The 19,617-nt window shown below is 38.0% G+C and overlaps 1 protein-coding gene across 3 annotated transcripts in view; it reads left to right on the forward strand.

The window, feature by feature from the left end:
• NFKBIZ (NFKB inhibitor zeta) overlaps nucleotides 1-19,617 on the forward strand; it is a 163,286-nt gene that overhangs the window by 56,257 nt on the left and 87,412 nt on the right. The window lies entirely within an intron of this gene.

Here is a 19,617-nt window from a genome sequence, read left to right on the forward strand (position 1 = left end):
TCATTGGAGGGGTTCATCACCTGATTTGGTGATTTTCATATCCTTCCACAAGGATCTCCAGAATCTCCATCCTCCCACATCTCCAGGCACCTACTTTAGTAGCCTGGCACTCAAGAGCAATGCAAGTCTTGTCCTTGGCAGGCTGGGTCCCTCTTGGTACCTTCCTGCACTGTGTTCCAGTGTGGCAGCCATTTGCTGGAACAGGGCAGTTTCAGCATCTAGGGGAAGATCCCCCAAAATTCTGACCTACTGTTGGTCAGAACTAAGAATTCCACTTAGCTTAAGATTTAGTTAGCATACACACATTCTGGCTTCCTCTAAGCTTTTAGCCAGTTTTTTTTTTATTAGTATAAGATTCAGGAGCAAGTTTTTTGGGAGGAAAGAAAAGTACAGGAGAGATTCTGAGGGCACAGGGTGTCTGAAATAGCAAGGGGAGCCAGGGAAGGGAGGAAAAGTTGGAGAGCCTTTGTCTACCTCAAAATTTTGCTTAGTGCCTCACCCTGATAGTAGGGGTAATAGATATGCAGGCAGGTCCTGCATTGCTGCCCCCAAATTAGGGGGCACACACCTTTGTTGTGTGTCACAGGAGAATGACTCAAATGGTGGAAATGTCCAAACAAATAAGAAAGGAGATAGGTTATTACACATGGGGTTTAAGAACTAGTTTTGGACAGGTGGTACCTGGTGGCACCAGGGGAAATATGCCTTTGGTGGCTTCTCTTTCACTGATGCATTAGGACTTATCTTGCTAAACTGGGAACATGACCAAAATGTCCTTAACATTCCCCTCATGTTGACTAAACTTTAGACAGTCTTCTTCCTGACTGTAAGGTCACTGACCTCTCTTTTCTTAGAGCATTTACTTTAGAAAACTTGCATTTGTAAATTCTTTGCCCATTTGAGATGTAAATCTTTTCCTAGCCTCTTGCCTGTTTTACAGTTGAAGACTATCTTTGTCAAGGACCTGGGAGCCATCATGTGAAATATAATCATCAAGAAAGATGGCACCCAGGTCTCCTGGTCTCTGTGGGAGGCTAGGGGCCACCTAATTTGATCAGCCTGTGTCAATTAGCAAACACAAATGGCCTAATCCCATTGACCAATCTCCCCAATAACATCCTTCAGTATTTTTCCAGTAGCTCGCTTTAACACTTAAAAACTCTCCTGCTTTTTGTTTCTAAGGAAGTTGAGTTCAGTCTCTCTGCCCTAGTGCAAGAGAGCTGACCCCTATTGCGATATTGAATAAAATCTTCTTCTTTGCTAGTAAACTCTGTTCTCTGAAATTTTTCTTTGACATGTAGAGACTTGAACAGTATTTTATCTAAACTGATTCTCAGTGAGTTTGGAAAGCCATTAACCAAGAGGACAGGATAACTTTATCACAGTATACTATTATTTGGGCTCATTACTGGGGATCTGCTACATAAAACATTTGATGTGTTATTAGTCACTTACAATAAACTCAAAATCAAAGCCAGAATGCTTCTCATCTTTCTTTGCCATATACATATATGTTTGGGCTATCTTGTATGTATATGTGTATGTATATACATATGTATATATATGTATATACATACACACACAATTTCACACACACACACAATTAGTAATAGCTATCATTTTTTGTAGGCCTACTGTGTGCTAGGCACTGTGCACTTTATGTATGCAGTACTTTACAAACATTTCCTCATATAATCCTTACAGCTAGGTACCATCCTATGAGCTAGGTACCATTATTTATTTCACAGATGAGAAGCTGAGGCTGAATTAAGTAACTACCTCAATTGCTCTCACAGTGGGATTTGAACCCAATCCATCAATCTACAAATCATGGCATCAGGGTTTTAATGGCTGTCCTTCAAGGAGTCACTGAGCTACCTCATTAGGATTCTGGCCCAGAGGAAAACTCATATTTCCAGAAGGGATTAAGGAAGAGCTTCTGTTAAATTGTACCTCCATCCCACCTCCCAGAGGCGTTGTAGAAGATTTTGCCATTCCTTAGAGAACCCATCTCAAAGTGTGCCCCAGCTCCCCACTTCCCCTGTATCTGTCTCCTGAATTTCTGCTTTGTGGTCTGGTCCAATCTCTTGGAGCAGCCATTCTGATCTTCATTTCAAGGTTGCTCTGACAAGGACAGATGGGGTTTCCTCTGGTGCTTCCAGCACATGCTGTGTATTCCCTCATTGGACCATGAGGATGGTAGCAATTTCCTCTCTGACTCGTGCTTAGGAGGAGGTTCCAACGTTTCCTCTGTCATTCTCTCAACACTCTGTCCTCTTGGCAGCACTTGGGTGATGAATACAACTCAAACGATGCACTGTGATATCACCAGCTCACAAGTGATGACATCAGAAGGCACACCAATAACCAGAGCACAAGGAAGCAGACAGCAATGGTTTCTATTGATACTTATTTCAAAATATCAGCAGTGCCAGAAAATAAATCCCTGTTAAGAAAACCGAAGTCTTTCTAGTTTCCAATTTTTTAATGAGATGGAAGGAAAAAGACCTTTCTAGAACTGACTAACTTCAGCATTGTTTATATTAGAGCCTGTGCTTGAAAGTATCACAGACAAAATTTCAGAAGCATCACAGTGCCTAGAGAAAGTATCTATGGGGCAGTGAATGGCTCCATGCGCTCAGGTAGGCGGTAAGTCATGTTTTTACTGCATAGCCCACCCCTCTCATGTGGAACACAGTGAGGTTTTATTCTGTGAACCTGTGGAAAGCACCTTGCAGGTTTATGAACCCGGGCCACTTGGATTCAGGGGAGAAGTGGTGAGGTCACAAAAATGTTTTGCCTCCAACTTTTCTCCTTCTCCCTATTGGAGGGGCTCCCTTCTCACTAGGCCTCTACTACACAGCGCTTGCCTCAGATTTAATGTAAGAATTTTATTTCTAATATTTATTACTGGTGTCACTAATAGATATTTTTCAGTGTGGATGAGATGTTTTGTAGAAATCAACATATACTATCTTAGACAAGGAAAGTTAAAATGCCTTAAAATAATAAATTTCCCTAGCTGTAAGCACTTTGTGGACAATTTGGAAAGTGTAGGAAGGATAGAAATTACTCGCAATCCCATTAAGCCAGAAGCAACCATTGCGAATAGTTTTTTTTTTTTTTTTCTTTAGTTATTTCTTTCCGAAGCTCTGTTGTTTTCAAATATAAAGACTTGGCCCCTGCCCAGCAAGAACTTACAACATTAAGAGTAACACAAATGAGAGAAATTTAGACAAAATACTGGGTCAGCCAAAAAGTTCATTTGGTTTTAAGTAAAAAAAAAAGACATTTTTCATTTTCACAAGGAACTTTATTGAGTAACGTATTCACTAACCGAACGAATTTTTGGCCAACCCAGTAAGATAAAAAACCAGGTGACGTATAGAATAAGGATGATTATGATAGGAAATAGCAGCTCCAATTTTTCTGTGAACATATCTGCTTAATTTTTATATTAAAATGAGAAAATTATAAGATTCCACATAGAGCCAATTTAGGAAAATAGGTGGGTCTTTGAAGATTCGAGCGGACAAGCTACAGTTAGTTAGTGGCTCTAAAACAAGTGAATGAGCATCATGAAAACAGCTAATGAATACGCTGGGAATTAATCAGAAGCCTAGGAAGTCAGAAAACAAATCGAAGATATTGACTACATACTGTATATATATTTTTAACATCTTTATTGGAGTATAATTGCTTTACAATGTTGTGTTAGTTTCTGCTTTATAACAAAGTGAATCAGCTATACATATACATATATCCCCATATCCCCTCCCTCTTGAGCCTCCCTCCCACCCTCCCTATCCCACCTCTCTAGGTGGTCACAAAGCACAGAGCTGATCTCCCTGTGCTATGCGGCTGCTTCCCACTAGCTATCTATTTTACGTTTGGTAGTGTATATATGTCCATGCCACTCTCTCACTTCGTCCCAGCTTACCATTCCCCCTCCCCATGTCCTCAAGTCCATTCTCTACATCTGCATATTTATTCCTGTCCTGCCCCTAGGTTCTTCAGAACCACTTTTTTTTTTTATGTTCCATATATATGTGTTAGCATACGGTATTTGTTTTTCTCTTTCTTAATTCACTCTGTATGACAGTCTTTAGGTCCATCCACCTCACTACAAATAACTCAATTTCATTTCTATTTATGGCTGAGTAATATTCCATTGTATATATCTGCCACATCTTCTTTATCCATTCATCTGTCGATGGACACTTAGGTTGCTTCCATCTCCTGGCTATTGTAAGTAGAGCTGCAATGAATATTGTGGTACATGACTCTTTCTGAATTGTAGTTTTCTCAGGGTATATGCCCAGTAGTGGGATTGCTGGGTCGTATGGTAGTTCTATTTTTAGTTTTTTAAGGAACCTCCATACTGTTCTCCATAGTGGCTGCACCAATTTACATTCCCACCAACAGTGCAAGAGGGTTCCATTTTCTCCACACCCTCTCAAGCATTTATTGTTTGTAGATTTTTTGATGACGGCCAATCTGACTGGTGTGAGGTGATACCTCATTGTAGTTTTGATTTGCTTTCCTCTAATGATTAGTGATGTTGAGCATCCTTTCATGTGTTTGTTGGCAGTCTGTATATCTTCTTTGGAGAAATGTCTATTTAGGTCTTCATCCCAGTTTTGGATTGGGTTGTTTGTTTTTTTGATGTTGCGCTGCATAAGCTCCTTGTAAATTTTGGAGATTAATCCTTTGTCAGTCGCTTCATTTGCAAATATATTCTCCCATTCTTTTTTTTTTAACATCTTTATTGGAGTATAATTGCTTTACAATGGTATGTTAGTTTCAGCTTCACAACAAAATGAATCAGTTATATATATACATATGTTCCCATATCTCTTCCCGCTTGCGTCTCCCTCCCTCCCACCCTCCCTATCCCAGCCCTTCAGGCGGTCACAAAGCACCGAGCTGATCTCCCTGTGCTATGCGGCTGCTTCCCACTAGCTATCTACCTTACGTTTGGTAGTGTATATATGTCCATGCCTCTCTCTCGCTTTGTCACAGCTTACCCTTCCCCCTCCCCATATCCTTAAGTCCATTCTCTAGTAGGTCTGTGTCTTTATTCCTGTCTTACCCCTAGCTTCTTCATGACATTTTTTTCCCTTAAATTCCATATATATGTGTTAGCATACAGTATTTGTTTTTCTCTTTCTGACTTACTTCACTCTGTATGACAGACTCTAGGGCTATCCACCTCATTACAAATAGCTCAATTTTGTTTCTTTTTATGGCTGAGTAATATTCCATTGTATATATGTGCCACATCTTCTTTATCCATTCATCCGATGATGGACACTTAGGTTGTTTCCATCTCTGGGCTATTGTAAATAGAGCTGCAATGAACATTTTGGTACATGATTCTTTTTGAATTATGGTTTTCTCAGGGTATATGCCCAGTAGTGGGATTGCTGGGTCATATGGTAGTTCTATTTGTAGTTTTTTAAGGAACCTCCATACTGTTCTCCACAGTGGCTGTATCAATTTACATTCTCACCAACAGTGCAAGAGGGTTCCCTTTTCTCCACACCCTCTCCAGCATTTAGTGTTTGTAGATATTTTGATGATGGCCATTCTGACCAGTGTGAGATGATATCTCATTGTAGTTTTGATTTGCATTTCTCTAATGATTAGTGATGTTGAGCATTCTTTCATGTGTTTGTTGGCAGTCTGTATATCTTCTTTGGAGAAATGTCTATTTAGGTCTTCTGCCCATTTTTGGATTGGGTTGTTTGTTTTTTTGTTATTAAGCTGCATGAGCTGCTTATAAATTTTGGAGATTAATCGTTTGTCAGTTGCTTAATTTGCAAATATTTTCTCCCATTCTGAGGGTTGTCTTTTGGTCTTGTTTATGGTTTCCTTTGCTGTGAAAAAGCTTTGAAGTTTCATTAGGTCCCATTTGTTTATTTTTGTTTTTATTTCCATTTCTCTAGGAGGTGGGTCAGAAAGGACCTTGCTGTGATTTATGTCATAGAGTGTCCTGCCTATGTTTTCCTCTAAGAGTTTGATAGTTTCTGGCCTTATATTTAGGTCTTTAATCCATTTTGAGTTTATTTTTGTGTATGGTGTTAGGGAGTGTTCTAATTTCATTCTTTTATATGTAGCTGTCCAGTTTTCCCAGAACCACTTATTGAAGAGGCTGTCTTCTCTCCATTGTATATTCTTGCCTCCTTTATCAAAAATAAGGTGACCATATGTACGTGGGTTTACCTCTGGGCTCTCTATTCTGTTCCATTGATCTATATTTCTGTTTTTGTGCCAGGACCATACTGCCTTGATTACTGTAGCTTTGTAGTAGAGTTTGAAGTCTGGGAGCCTGAGTCCTCCAGCTCTGTTTTTCTTTGTCAAGATTGCTTTGGCTATTTGAGGCCTTTTGTGTTGCCTTACAAATTGAAAATTTTTTGTTCTAGTTCTGTGAAAAATGCCATTGGTAGTTTGATGGGGATTGCATTGAATCTATGGATTGCTTTGGGTAGTATTGTCATTTTCACAATGTTGATTCTTCCAATCCAAAAATATGATATATCTCTCCATCTCTTTGTATCACCTTTAATTTCTTTCATCAGTGTCTTATAGTTTTCTGCATACAGGTCTTTTGCCACCTTCAGTAGGTTAATTCTTAGGTATTTTATTCTTTTTACCACAATGGTAAATGGGAGTGTTTCCTTAATTTCTCTTTCAGATTTTTCATCATTAGTGTATAGGAATGCAGGAGATTTCTGTGAATTACTTTTGTATCCTGCTACTTTACCAAATTCATTCATTAGCTCTAGTAGTTTTCTGGTAGCATCTTTAGGATTATCTATGTATACTATCATGTCATCTGCAAACAGTGACAGTTTTACTTCTTTTCTGATTTGGATTACTTTTATTTCTTTTTCTTCTCTGATTGCTGTGGCTGAAACTTCCAAAACTATGTTGAGTAAGAGTGGTGAGAGTGGGCAACCTTGTCTTCTTCCTGATCTTAGTGTAAATGGTTTCAGTTTTTCACCATTGAGAATGATGTTGGCTGTGGGTTTGTCCTATATGGCCTCTATTATGTTGAGGTAAGTTCCCTGTATGCCTACTTTCTGGAGGGTTTTTATCATAAATGGGTGTTGAATTTTGTTGAAAGCTTTTTCTGCATCTATTGAGATGATCATATGGTTTTCTCCTTCAATTTGTTAATATGGTTTATCACATTGATTGATTTGCATATGTATAAGAATCCTTGCATTTTAATGTGCTGTTGGATTCTGTTTGCTAGTATTTTGTTGAGGATTTTTGCATCTATGTTCATCAGTGATATTGGCCTGTAGTCTCCTTTCTTTGTGACATCTTTGTCTGGTTTTGGTATCAGGGTGATGGTGGCCTCATAGAATGAGTTTGGGAGTGCTCCTCCCTCTGCTATACTTTGGAAGAGTTTGAGAAAGATAGATGTTAGCTCTTCTCTAAATGTTTGATAGAATTCAACTGTGAAGCCATTTGGTCATGGGCTTTTGTTTGTTGGAAGATTTTTAATCACAGTTTCAATTTCAGTGCTTGTGATTGATCTGCTTATATTTTCTCTTTCTTCCCGGTTCAGTCTTGGAAGGTTGTATTTTTCTAAGAATTTTTCCGTTTCTTCCAGGTTGTCCATTTTATTGGCATAGAGTTGCTTGTAGTAATCTGTCATGATCCTTTGTATTTCTGCAGTGTCAGTTATTACTTCTCCTTTTTCATTTCTAATTCTATTGATTTGAGTCTTCTCCCTTTTTTCTTGATGAGTCTGGCTAATTGTTTATCAATTTTGTTTATCTTCTTAAAGATCCAGCTTTTAGTTATATTGATCTTTGTTATCGTTTGCTTCATTTTATTTTCATTTATTTCTGAACTGATCTTTATGATTTCTTTCCTTCTGCTAACTTTGGTTTTTTTTTGTTTTACTTTCTCAAATTGTTTTAGGTGGAATTTTAGGTTGTTTATTTGAGATGATTCTTGTTTCTTGAGGTAGGATTGTTTTGCTAAATACTTCCCTCTTAAAACTGCTTTTGCTGCAACCCATAGGTTTTAGGTTGTCGTGATTTCATTGTCATTTGTTTCTAAGTATTTTGTAACTAAGTATTCTAAGATATTTTTCTGTAATTGATATCTAGTCTCATAGCGTTGTGGTCGGAAATGATACTTGATATGATTTCAATTTTCTTCAATTTACCAAGCCTTGATTTGTGACCCAAGATATGATCTAACCTGGAGAACGTTCCATGAGTACTTGAGAGGAAAGTGTATTCTGTTGTTTTTGGATGGAATGTCCTATAAATATCAATAAAGTCCATCTTGTTTAATGTATCATTTAAGCTTGTGTTTCCTTATTTATTTTTATTTTGGATGATCTGTCCATTGGTGAAAGTGGGGTGTTTAAGTCCCCTACTAAGGTTGTGTTACCATCGATTTCCCCTTTTGTGGCTTTTAGTATTTGCCTTATGCACCTATGTTGGGTGCATAAATATTTACAATTGTTATATCTTCTTCTTGGATTGATCCCTTGATCATTATGTCGTATCCTTCTTTGTCTCTTGTAATAGTGTTTACTTTAAAGTCTATTTTGTCTGATATGAGAATTGCTACTTCAGTTTTCTTTTGATTTCCATTTGCATGGACTATCCTTTTCCATTCCCTCACTTTCATTCTGTGTGTTTCCCTAGGTCTGAAGTAGGTCTCTTGTAGGCAGCATATATGGGTGTGGTTTTTGTATCCATTCAGCCAGTCTATGTTTTTTGGTTGGAGCATTTAATCCACTTATATTTAAGGTATTTATTGATATGTATGTTCCTATTACCATTGTCTTCATTGTTTTGTGTTTGTTATTTTAGTTCTTTTCCTTCTCTTGTGTTTCTCGGCTAGAGAAGTTCCTTTAGCATTTGTTGTAAAGCTGGTTTGGTGGTGCTGAATTCTCTTACCTTTTCCTTGTCTGTAAAGCTTTTAATTTCTCTGTCGAATCTGAATGAGATCCTCGCTAGGTAGAGTAGTGTTGGTTGTAGGTTTTTTCCTTTCATCACTTAAGTATGTCCTGCCACTCCCTTCAGGCTTGCAGAGTTTCTGCTGAAAGATCAGCTGTTAACCTTATGGGGATTCCCTTGTATGTTGTTTGTTGTTTTTCCTTTGCTGCTTTTCATATTTTTTCTTTGTATTTAATTTTTGATAGTTTCATTAATATGTGTCTTGGTGTGTTTCTCCTTGGATTTATCATGTATGGGACTCTCTGTGCTTCCTGGACTTGATTATTTCCTTTCCCATATTAGGGAAGTTTTCAACAATAATCTCTTCAAATATTTCCTCAGTGCCTTTTTTTTTTCTCTTCTTCTGTGACCCCTATAATTCGAATGTTGGTGTGTTTAATGTTGTCCCAGAAGTCTGTAAGAGTGTCCTCAATTCTTTTTATTCTTTTTTCTTTATTCTGCCCTGTTGTAGTTATTTCCACCATTTTATATTCCAGGTCACTTATCCATTCTTCTGCTTCAGTTAATCTGCTATTCATTCCTTCTAGAGGATTTTTAATTTCATTTACTGTGTTGTTCATCATTGTTTGCTTGCTCTTTAGTTTTTCTAGGTCCTTGTTAAACCTTTCTTGTATTTTCTCCATTCTGTTTCCAAGATTTTGGATTATATTTACTATCATTACTCTGAATTCTTTTTCAGGTAGACTGCGTAGTTCCTCTTCATTTGTTAGGTCTGGTGGGTTTTTACCTTGCTCCTGCATCTGCTGTGTATTTCTCTGTCTTCTCATTTTGCTTAACTTACTGTGTTTGGGGTCTCTTTTTTGCAGGTTGCAGGTTTGTAGTTCCCATTGTTTTTGGTGTTTTCCCCCAGTGGCTAAAGTTTGTTCAGTGGGTCGTGTAGGCTTCCTGGTGGAGGTGACTTGTGCCTGTGTTCTGGTGGATGAGGCTGGATCTTGTCTTTCTGGTGAGCAGGACTGCATCTGGTGGTGTGTTTTGTGGTATCTGTGACATTATTATGATTTTAGGCAGCCTCTCTGCTAATGGGTGGGGTTGTGTTCCTATCTTACTAGTTGTTTGTCATAGGTTGTCCAGTACTTTAGCTTGCTGGTTGTTGAATGGAACTGAGTCTTAGTGTTGAGATGGAGATCCCTGGGAGAGCTTTCGCCATTTGATGTTATGTGGAGCCCGGAGGTCTCTGGAGGACCAATGAACTGAACAAGGCTCTCCCACCTCAGAGGCACAGGCCTGACACCCAGCCAGAGCATGAAGAGACCTTGTCAGCCACACAGCCAGGTTCGTTTGGAGCTTTTTGTCTTTTGTGAAGTCTGAGGTCTTCTGCCAGTGTTCAGTAAGAGTTCTGTAGGAGTTGTTCCACATGTAGATGTATTTCTGATGTTTTTGTGGGGAGGAAGGTGATCTCCACGTCTTTAATAATGTGAGCTGAGGATATTTGAAAAAGTTAGTGTGACAGATGCAGTGGCCGAAGATGTGGAGAAATTGAGGCCCCGGGTAACAAACATTCACATGAGAAAATTGGTGGTAGCCATCATGAGGACGCCTAAGCCACAGAAGCAGAAGTCCATATTCACCTCGCTGCTGAAGACCAGCTCCCATACTGTACTTTTTTTTTTTTTTTTTTGCGGTACGTAGGCCCCTCACTGCTGTGGCCTCTCCCATTGCGGATCACAGGCTCCGGACGCGCAGGCTCAGCAGCCATGGCTCACGGGCCCAGCCGCTCCGCGGCATGTGGGATCTTCCCAGACCGGGGCACGAACCCGTGTCCCCTGCATCGGCAGGCGAACTCTCAACCACTGTGCCACCAGGGCAGCCTCCATACTGTACTTTTGATAGGCTCATTGATTTCTACAAAGTGTCACTGAGACACACACTGCCTGGAATCAGTCACTTCCTGCCTTGTCTGCCACTTACTGTACATTCACAGGCAAGTTACTTCTCCTCTCTAGTGTTTCCTCATTTATAAAATAGGTTGTTGTATTAAATGTGATAATCCATATCTAATGTATTTAATACAGTCCCTGGTGCATAATACGTGATCAAGAAATGTTAAGCATTATTAAAGGCACTGTAAGGCAGTGGTTAAAAGATCAAATTCTGGTCAGGTTGCCTTGTCACTTTGTGACTTTTTTTCTACTTGCTTGTAGAACCAAATCATCAACAATGATCTCTATTTAACAACCTTTTTTGTCCCAAGAGTTTGAATATGAACCAGTTTTTTCTTTGAATTGTTTTAAGATAATCATGAATTTATCAATCAAAATGAGCATTCATGAATTGCTTCTGGGAAGTCCAGAGTTTTCTAAGGAAGACTTTTTCATCATAAAGTCTCTTATAAAGTAGCAGTTTTTTACTATTAATGAAGCCACATGCATTTTCTCCAAAATGGACCCCCCCCAAATTCTTTATCTTAGAAAGAGTAATGTTGGATACATCTGAAGTTCATTACAACTTGATATTTTGTAGCCCTCAGAGCTGCCCTTATGATGAGAAGATGGAGGAAAGAGGCAGAGAGAACCTGAATACATGTTACACTCCATAAATATATGACATTTATGGAAAAGTCAAAAACTTTTACCCAGTATTCAGAGTGTTTAGCATGAGATTAGGATAATTTTTTAAAACATACATTTTATTTTATTAAAATTTTTTTAAATTTTATATTGGAGCAGAGTTGATTAACAATGTTGTGTTGTGTTAGTTTCAGGTGTACAGCAGAGTAATTCAGTTATGCATATACATGTATCTATTCTTTTTAAAATTCTTTTCCCATTTAGGTTATTACAGAGTATTGAGCAGAGTGCCCTGTGCTATAAAGTAGGTCCTTATTGGTTATCTATTTTAAATATAGCAGTGTGTACATGTCAATCCCGAAGTCCCAATCCAACCCTCCACCACTCCCCTTTCCCCTGGTAACCATAAGTTCATTCTCTAAGTCTGTGAGTCTGAAAAACATACATTTTAAAAACTAACATTTATTGTTTCATACTATAAAACTAAACGCTGTTTATTCTATAAAATTTAGAAAGCAGAACCAAGAAAAAAAACACATATCTTAACATTTTAATGTACTTCCTGCCAGTTTCTGTATAGACAGTTATATCTAAATATATATTTATCATTATAATATGAATCTTTTGATTTCTAAATTCCTAAGGAACCAATAAGTCAACTAACTTACTTTGGTTTGCTGGGCATTGGCCTTTATCAAAAGACCCTGTTGTGTATGATGGAGGAGCCTAGTGGTTCAAAATAACTGTTTGATTTCTCTTGAGTTCCTGTAGCATAGGATCTGGCTACTCAAAGTGTGGTCTGGGAACCCATAGCATCAACATCAACTGGGAGCATATTAGAAACGAAGAATTTTCAGCTTCACCCCAGACCTAGTGAATCCCAACTGTATTTTAATATGACTCCTGGGTGATTTGTATGCACATTAAATTTTGAGTAACATTACTATAGAGAAAACTCGACAAAGTGTTTTTTCTCTAACAAGACAGTTTTTGAAGGCCTGGTTAGTCCCTATTCCCAGAACAACATCCTCTCCTCCCAGATGATTAGCTGCTTCCTGGGTTCTCACTTCCACAAAAGCACTGTTGGAACAAGTCTAGTTAGAGATCCACCAGACAGCCTGCAGGAAAAAGTTTTGCTCGCTCCCCCAGCCAGGAGAGGAAAGACACAGAATAAACCTGGGACATACCAACATGCCAATAAAACTCTGTAAATTTAAAGTCTGTATTGTGCAGCATTTTATTACTTTATCAAAATGCTCTTCCTGGGCTCACTGTTGAATGACCAGGAAATGGTGTTGAACCAACTGAAAAACCCAGCAATAAAGTTCATCAATAGCATTTTCATCAGTGGAGATTTTGATGCAGGGGTCTATGGATCTGGAGAACTGAGCCTGACTTAAAGACCAAACAGAAAGAGAACACTCCAAAAAACACTACCTGTAAATTGAACAGCTTTTAAGATGGTAGTGAATGTGTGCCTTCTCATCCTCATATTCCTTATTTTCTGGAATAGAAATGTATCTACAAAGCAGGGTTGTGGCAATTTCCTGGTGAGCGTGACTAATAATAATAATAGGCTACATCTGACAGCATTTTGAGTAGCAGGTTCTTATCCTGATCTCCTTTGAGAGTCACAGAAATTCTGGGAGGTAGGTAGAGCATTTATTATTTTTTTTCCTCCAAGCATTTTTTTCCCTTCCTTATCAGAATATTGGCTCTATGAGGTTAAGGATTTGGGTGTGTTTGCTCATTGCTGTATCCCAAGTGCCTATAATAGTAGGCATGCAGTACATTTTTGTTGGATGAATGAATGACTGCATCTGAATTTTATAGAGGAATTTAAATAATGCTTTAACCAAAGTCACATGCTAATAAGTAGCAAAGCTGGCTTTTGAACCTAAGAAACGACTTAAATCAGAGTTTTATACCAAATGCATCTATTTAGTGACTTGACTTTCTTTGTTTTTGTTAATAGAAAATATTTTTGAAGGAATATTTTAAATTGAAGTATAACAGAAGAATGGCCAAATCATGTGTATAATTGATTAATCTATGCAGAGGAACATACAGAACCACCTCTCAGACCAAGGAATTACCAGCTCCCCAGAAATGTGCCTCCCACTCCCTTCCAGCCATTGTCCTCTCCTTCAGAGGGGGATGCTATTGTGACTTCTGTCACCACAGAATAATTTTGAACTTGGTAGAAGTAAAACTTTATAATATATGCTCTTTAGTATATGCTTCTTTCACTCAATATTATATTTGTGTTCTTGAATATAGCAGTAATTTACTCATTTTCATTTTATAGTATTCCATTGTGTATATTGTGCATGTTCCATGAACATACCAATATTTATCATACATTTCACTGTTGAGGGCATTAGGGTTGATTCCGGTTTTAGGCTAATATGAATAGTGCTGCTATGGATATTTTTGTACATAATTTTTGGTGAACATATGTATATCTTTCTATTGGATGTGTATTAGAAGTGCAATATTTCTGATTTGGGGTGTATTCAGTTCTTGTAGACATCACCAGATTTCAAAGTGATTGTATTAATTATTTTGTCTTTGATTTTTAAAATGTTGATTAAATTCCCTAGGTAATCATTGAAATTCTTTCACTGCAAAGAGAATTTTGAGGAATTTTATTACTGTGACTCTTGGGTCAAGATGGTGGATTGAGCACACACATTTACTTTCCTTCCTCCAAATACCTCATAAAATGACAATAAATGGATTTTGGGGGAGAATGACATAAATCTAAAAGGATAAATAAAGAAAATGAGAGATGAGACAACATCAACACAATTTGGGATACTTGAGAAAGCTGAATCCTGTGGCAGCAGTAAGAAGCTGAAAACAAACCTGATTTATACACAGAATCCCTACAAGCTTGAGGAACTGGCATATAAATTACCTTTGGGAGAGGAGAGGTAGTGCTAAAAAGGACAGTGTTGACTTAAAGTCTCTTTAAAAAGCAGTTAGGGGGCTTCCCTGGTGGTGCAGTGGATAAGAATCTGCCTGCCAATGCAGGGGACACGGGTTCAAGCCCTGGTCCGGGAAGATCCCACATGCTGCGGAGCAACTAAGGCTGTGCACCACAACTACTGAGCCTGCGCTCTAGAGCCCACGTGCCACAACTACTGAAGCCCGCAAGCCACAACTACTGAAGCCCGCATGCCACAACTACTGAAGCCCGCGTGCCTACAGCCCGCGCTCCGCAACAAAAGAAGCCACTGCAATGAGAGGCCCGAGCACCACAATGAAGAGCAGCCCTCACTTGCTCAACTAGAGAAAGCCCGCGTGCAGCAATGAAGACCCAACACAGCCAAAAATAAATAAATAAACAAATAAATAAAAATTAAAAAAAGGGCTTCCCTGGTGGTGCAGTGGTTGAGAGTCCGCCTGCCGATGCTGGGGACACGGGTTCGTGCCCCGGTCTGGGAGGATCCCACATGCTGCAGAGCGGCTGGGCTCGTGAGCCATGGCCACTGAGCCTGTGCATCCGGAGCCTGCGCTCCGCAACGGGAGAGGCCACAACAGTGAGAGGCCCACGTACCGCAAAAAAAAAAAAAAAAAAAAAAAAAAAGCAGTTAGATCCCCTCCCCCAATCCACAAAGTCACAGTGGTTTTCTGTCCCCAACCCACCCTGGGAAAGACTGAGGAAAATTGGAGAGTGTAAAACAGAGGGTTCCTGCACTAGGATCTGTCAGACACAGTTGAGGGTGAAAGTATACTACTGAAAACATAGGGCGTAGACAAATTTATATTCTGAATACTGAGATCCACAGTCCCACCTGGGCCTCTTCTACACGTAGCTCCCAAAGTGTTGACAAAGAGACATGTATCTTCTAGATAGGAGACTGGAAGCTCCTTCTCTTGGAACTCTACCAAACCAAGAGAAAGAAGCAATGGTACTGATATTTGAGGAGTGGGATCTCTAAGGAAATAGCCCAGCTGGATCAACAGGTACAGTGAAGCCTGTAGTAATCAATCCCCAACCACAGATTCAGAACTTCCAATCAGCTCTTTCAGGGCCACACTCTTAAATAGATGATAGGCAAGCAAGGTCACCAGGTAAATGAGGTAAGACTTTGCCATGAAACATAGAGACCAAAACAAACACACAGAAAAAAAGCAACCTAGAAGAAAAGAAAAATTTTCAGGGGAAAGACTACTTAAAAAATCATCATTAGTGTTCTCAGAGAGCTGTAAAAGGATATCGCATTCCTGAAATAAGAACAGGTTGTTTTAAAAAAGGACAATTGGGAACTCTTAGAAACTAAAAATATGATAACAGAAATGAAAAGCTCAACAGCACAGTGGGGAGATAAAATTGAGAAAATCTCGAAGAAATTTGATAAAAGAGGAAAAGAGATGGAAAATAGAAAATATAATAAAATTAGAGGCCCAGATTGTGAAGTTCAAAATCTTTAAAACAGGAGTTCAAAAGGAGAAAAAGGAAAGAGGGGAAAGAGAAAAGAGGAAATTATTACCAAAATAGTCAAAGAAAAATTTCCATAAGTAAAGGTTAGAGTTTCCAGGTTGAAAGGATCCATCGATTTCCCAGCAGAGTTAAAAACACATAATTTTATACTTTCACAAGTTCTACAAATTTCCAGAAAAAAGTCACATACAAAAGATAAAAAAATCAGAACACCAAGCATTTGTCAACTAGAACATGGCCTCCAAATTTTTGTGGAAAAATGATTCCTTGAATTCTACACTCAGCCAAATTCATAAGCAAAGGTGAAGATGGAATAAAAAACGTTCAGATATAGTCTGAAAAAGTTAATCTCCTATGAGCTTTTCCTCAGAGATATGATCCATTAAAATGAGGATGTAAACTAAGAAAGGGAAAGACACAGGAAATAAGAAACAGGGCATTTAATATTAGAGAGTGGAAAGGACTCTTCAGAACGAATAAAGGGAAAGCCTAAGACAATAGCTAGGCATTGGGCATAGAGAAAATAGTTAGGCGTTAATATCTAGAATTAAGTGAATCAGAAGGTTCCAGAAGAGATTTTTCTCAAGAAGATGAAATTAATAGACTGACACTGTGTTTCACAATATATTGATGGGAGTTTCAGACATCTGGCAGAGATTTTGGGATTAAATTGGTGATAAGTAAATAGAAAACCAAGCATGTGAGAAAATAAGGAAAAGAAGCATCAGTTATTAACTGTTCCCCCTTCTTTCACCTCTCCCCATCCCCATTAACCAAAGCTTGTACAGGGAAGGAAAGTAATCATGTAGATTGCATGTCTCAACTGTGGATGGCATTTATATAGTCACAGTAACGTAAACAATGAATGTTGATGTAACCAAAATTTCAATACAGCTCTATTGAGTGAATGAGGGGATGGTGGTGGTTATGGGAAAATCCGTGTGTGTTTGTGGTGGGAAGAGAGGAATAGGTTAAAGAAAGCTAAGCCTCATCTTCCCGGGTAGAAAATAACAGATAATGACTAAAACTGAAGAATCAAGAAACTTACAATATGTGCATGTTATTTAGTGGTACAGTGATAAATTCCAAAAGAATCCTCTGAAGGAGAGGAAAGATTGCCTCTGGGAGGGGGTTATTTTTTTATATTAGGCCTTGTAAAATAACTGTACTTATCTTCAAATTATGTGAATGTATACCTCTGATAAAAATTTTAAAAAGTTAGAATAAATTTTATTCAGATTTTACCACTGATAGCTCTTCAACTTTCTTGAGGTTTATTTTCCATATGTATGTATATATATATAAGTATATATATTAAAATAATTAATTATTGTATTATTAAATACATAATTAAAATATTAAATTATGTATTATTTAATATTTTAATTATTATTAAATACATTAAATACTAAAATATTAAATACATTAAATATACATAATTAAAATATGTATTATTTTGGCCAGTTGTTCTGGTGTCTATTCCCAGGGAATCATTTGTGGGTATCCAAGGATCCTATTTGAAAGCGACCTTCAATCATTTCTTCTGTGTACGCAAAGATTCTGGGAAACAGTGAAAAGGACAAAAGAGGAGGCAGGAAGGAGGAAAACTTTTAAATATTACCACAAATGCATGATTAGTCTATGAATTAAGGAGAGTCCTTGTCCCTGGATAATTCAGAATGAACACATTTCCCCTTCACTCAGAGCTAGAGCAGCAAGTTTACTCTGGGAGGCTTACACAGTGACCATTTCAGAGAAGGAATCTTGTAGTTAAAAAACCATGGCTCTATAATTGACACAGATGTTCAGGTGTGAGTTATTGAAAAATGATGTTCATTCTTACTGTGAAATGAGACTGGTCCAGGTGAGGCTGGTCTCTCAAAGAAGGAAAACCCAACATGGTGCAATATGTGCTCAGGTAAGGCAGTGGGTGTATTTTGGACACCAAGTTTCCTCTGGCTCAAATTCCCTTGGGCTTAAGTCCCACCTCTTGCTTGTAAGCCCTCTGGTACTTGCGGCTGTTACTAAAAGCTGTGCTTCTCACGCTTGAGTGAGCCTCGGAGTAACCTGGAGGGCTTGTTAAAACACAGATTCCTGAGTCCTACATCCAGAGATTTTAGTTCAGCAAGGGACCCAGAATTTTCATTTTAAACAAATTCGCATGTGATGCTGCTGCTACTCGGTGTGTGGGTCACACTGTGTGGCACCAAGTGCAGAATTTTGAGAGGTTCATATAAACAGCAGATGAGTTTAATGGGAAAGAGTGAGTGTGTCAATTGCTCCTAGGTATTATTTGTTTTTGTTTTTATAATGAAATATATCCTATAAACAGAAGAAGTGTACAAAATGTATTTAAGCATATATGTATTTGTTAAATTATTATGTTTTAAAAAACCCAAGTACCCACCAGCCAGGTAAAAAAAATAGAACATTCCAGCACATTAGAGCATCCTTGGGCTGACTTGATTAGCTAGTATTTTGTTTGGTTTTTAGCATCTATGTTCATGATTGAGACTGGCCTGTAATTTTCCTTTTTTGTATTGCTTTTGTCGGTTTTTGGAATCAACGTTATGCAAAACTCAAACAGAGTTGAGGAGGATTTTTTTCCTCTTTTCTGGAATAGTATGTGTTAAATTGGAATTAAATTATATTTAAATTTATATGCATTCAACAGCCAAATATTCTTGCACAAGTGAAGAAAAGTATGTCATAGAAGCCAACACAAGTGACTAAACTGCTGATTCAGTATCTTTAATCATTATAAAACTATTAAAGTTTCCCAGTTCTTGAATCAGTTTTTGTGATATATTTCTGAAATTTTTCAATTTCACAAAGTTTTCAAACGTATTTTCCTTTTTTAATTGAGATAAAATTGACATATAACATTGGGTAAGTTTAAGGTATACCGTGTGTTTATTTGATACATTTATATATTGCAGTATGATTACCACTGTAGCTTTATAACACCTCTATCATGTCACATAATTACCATTTCTTTCTTGTGGTGAGAATATTTAACACCTGGTCTCTTAGCAATTTTGAAAGACACAATACAGCATTATTGACCATAATCACTATGCTGTGCATTAGATCTGCAGAATTTACTCATCTTTTAGTTGCAAGTTTTTATCTTTAACATCTCCCCAATTCTTCCACTTCCTAGCCCCTCATAACCATCATTTTGCAATCCGTTTCTATGAGTTTGGCTTTTTAAGATTCTACATATAAGTGATATACGATATTGGTTTTTCTCTGTGTTGCTTATCTCACTTAGCATAATGCTATCAAGGTTTATCCATGTTGTTGCAAATGGTGGGTTTTCTTTCTTTTTTTGTGGATGAATAATGTCCCATTGTATACATATATACACCACAACGTCTTTATCCATTTATCTGCTGACAGACACTTAAGTTGTTTCCTTATCTTGGCTATTATGAATAATGCTGCTGTAAACACGAGGATGCAGGTATCTTTTCCATATTCTGTTTTCATTTCCTTTGGATATATACCTAGGAGTGGGATTCCTGGATCATATTTTAAAAAATTTTTTAGCAACCTCCATACTGTTTTCCATAGTGGCTGAATTGATTTACATTCCCACCAACAGTGACCGAGTTCCCTTTTTTTCACATCCTCACCAACACATCTCTTGTTGTCTTGATGACAG

The sequence above is a fragment of the Delphinapterus leucas genome, chromosome 4 (assembly GCF_059928025.1).
Source record: "Delphinapterus leucas isolate spDelLeu-1000000601 "Yukka" chromosome 4, BTC_Dleu_Yukka2, whole genome shotgun sequence".
Classification (NCBI taxonomy): domain Eukaryota; kingdom Metazoa; phylum Chordata; class Mammalia; order Artiodactyla; family Monodontidae; genus Delphinapterus; species Delphinapterus leucas.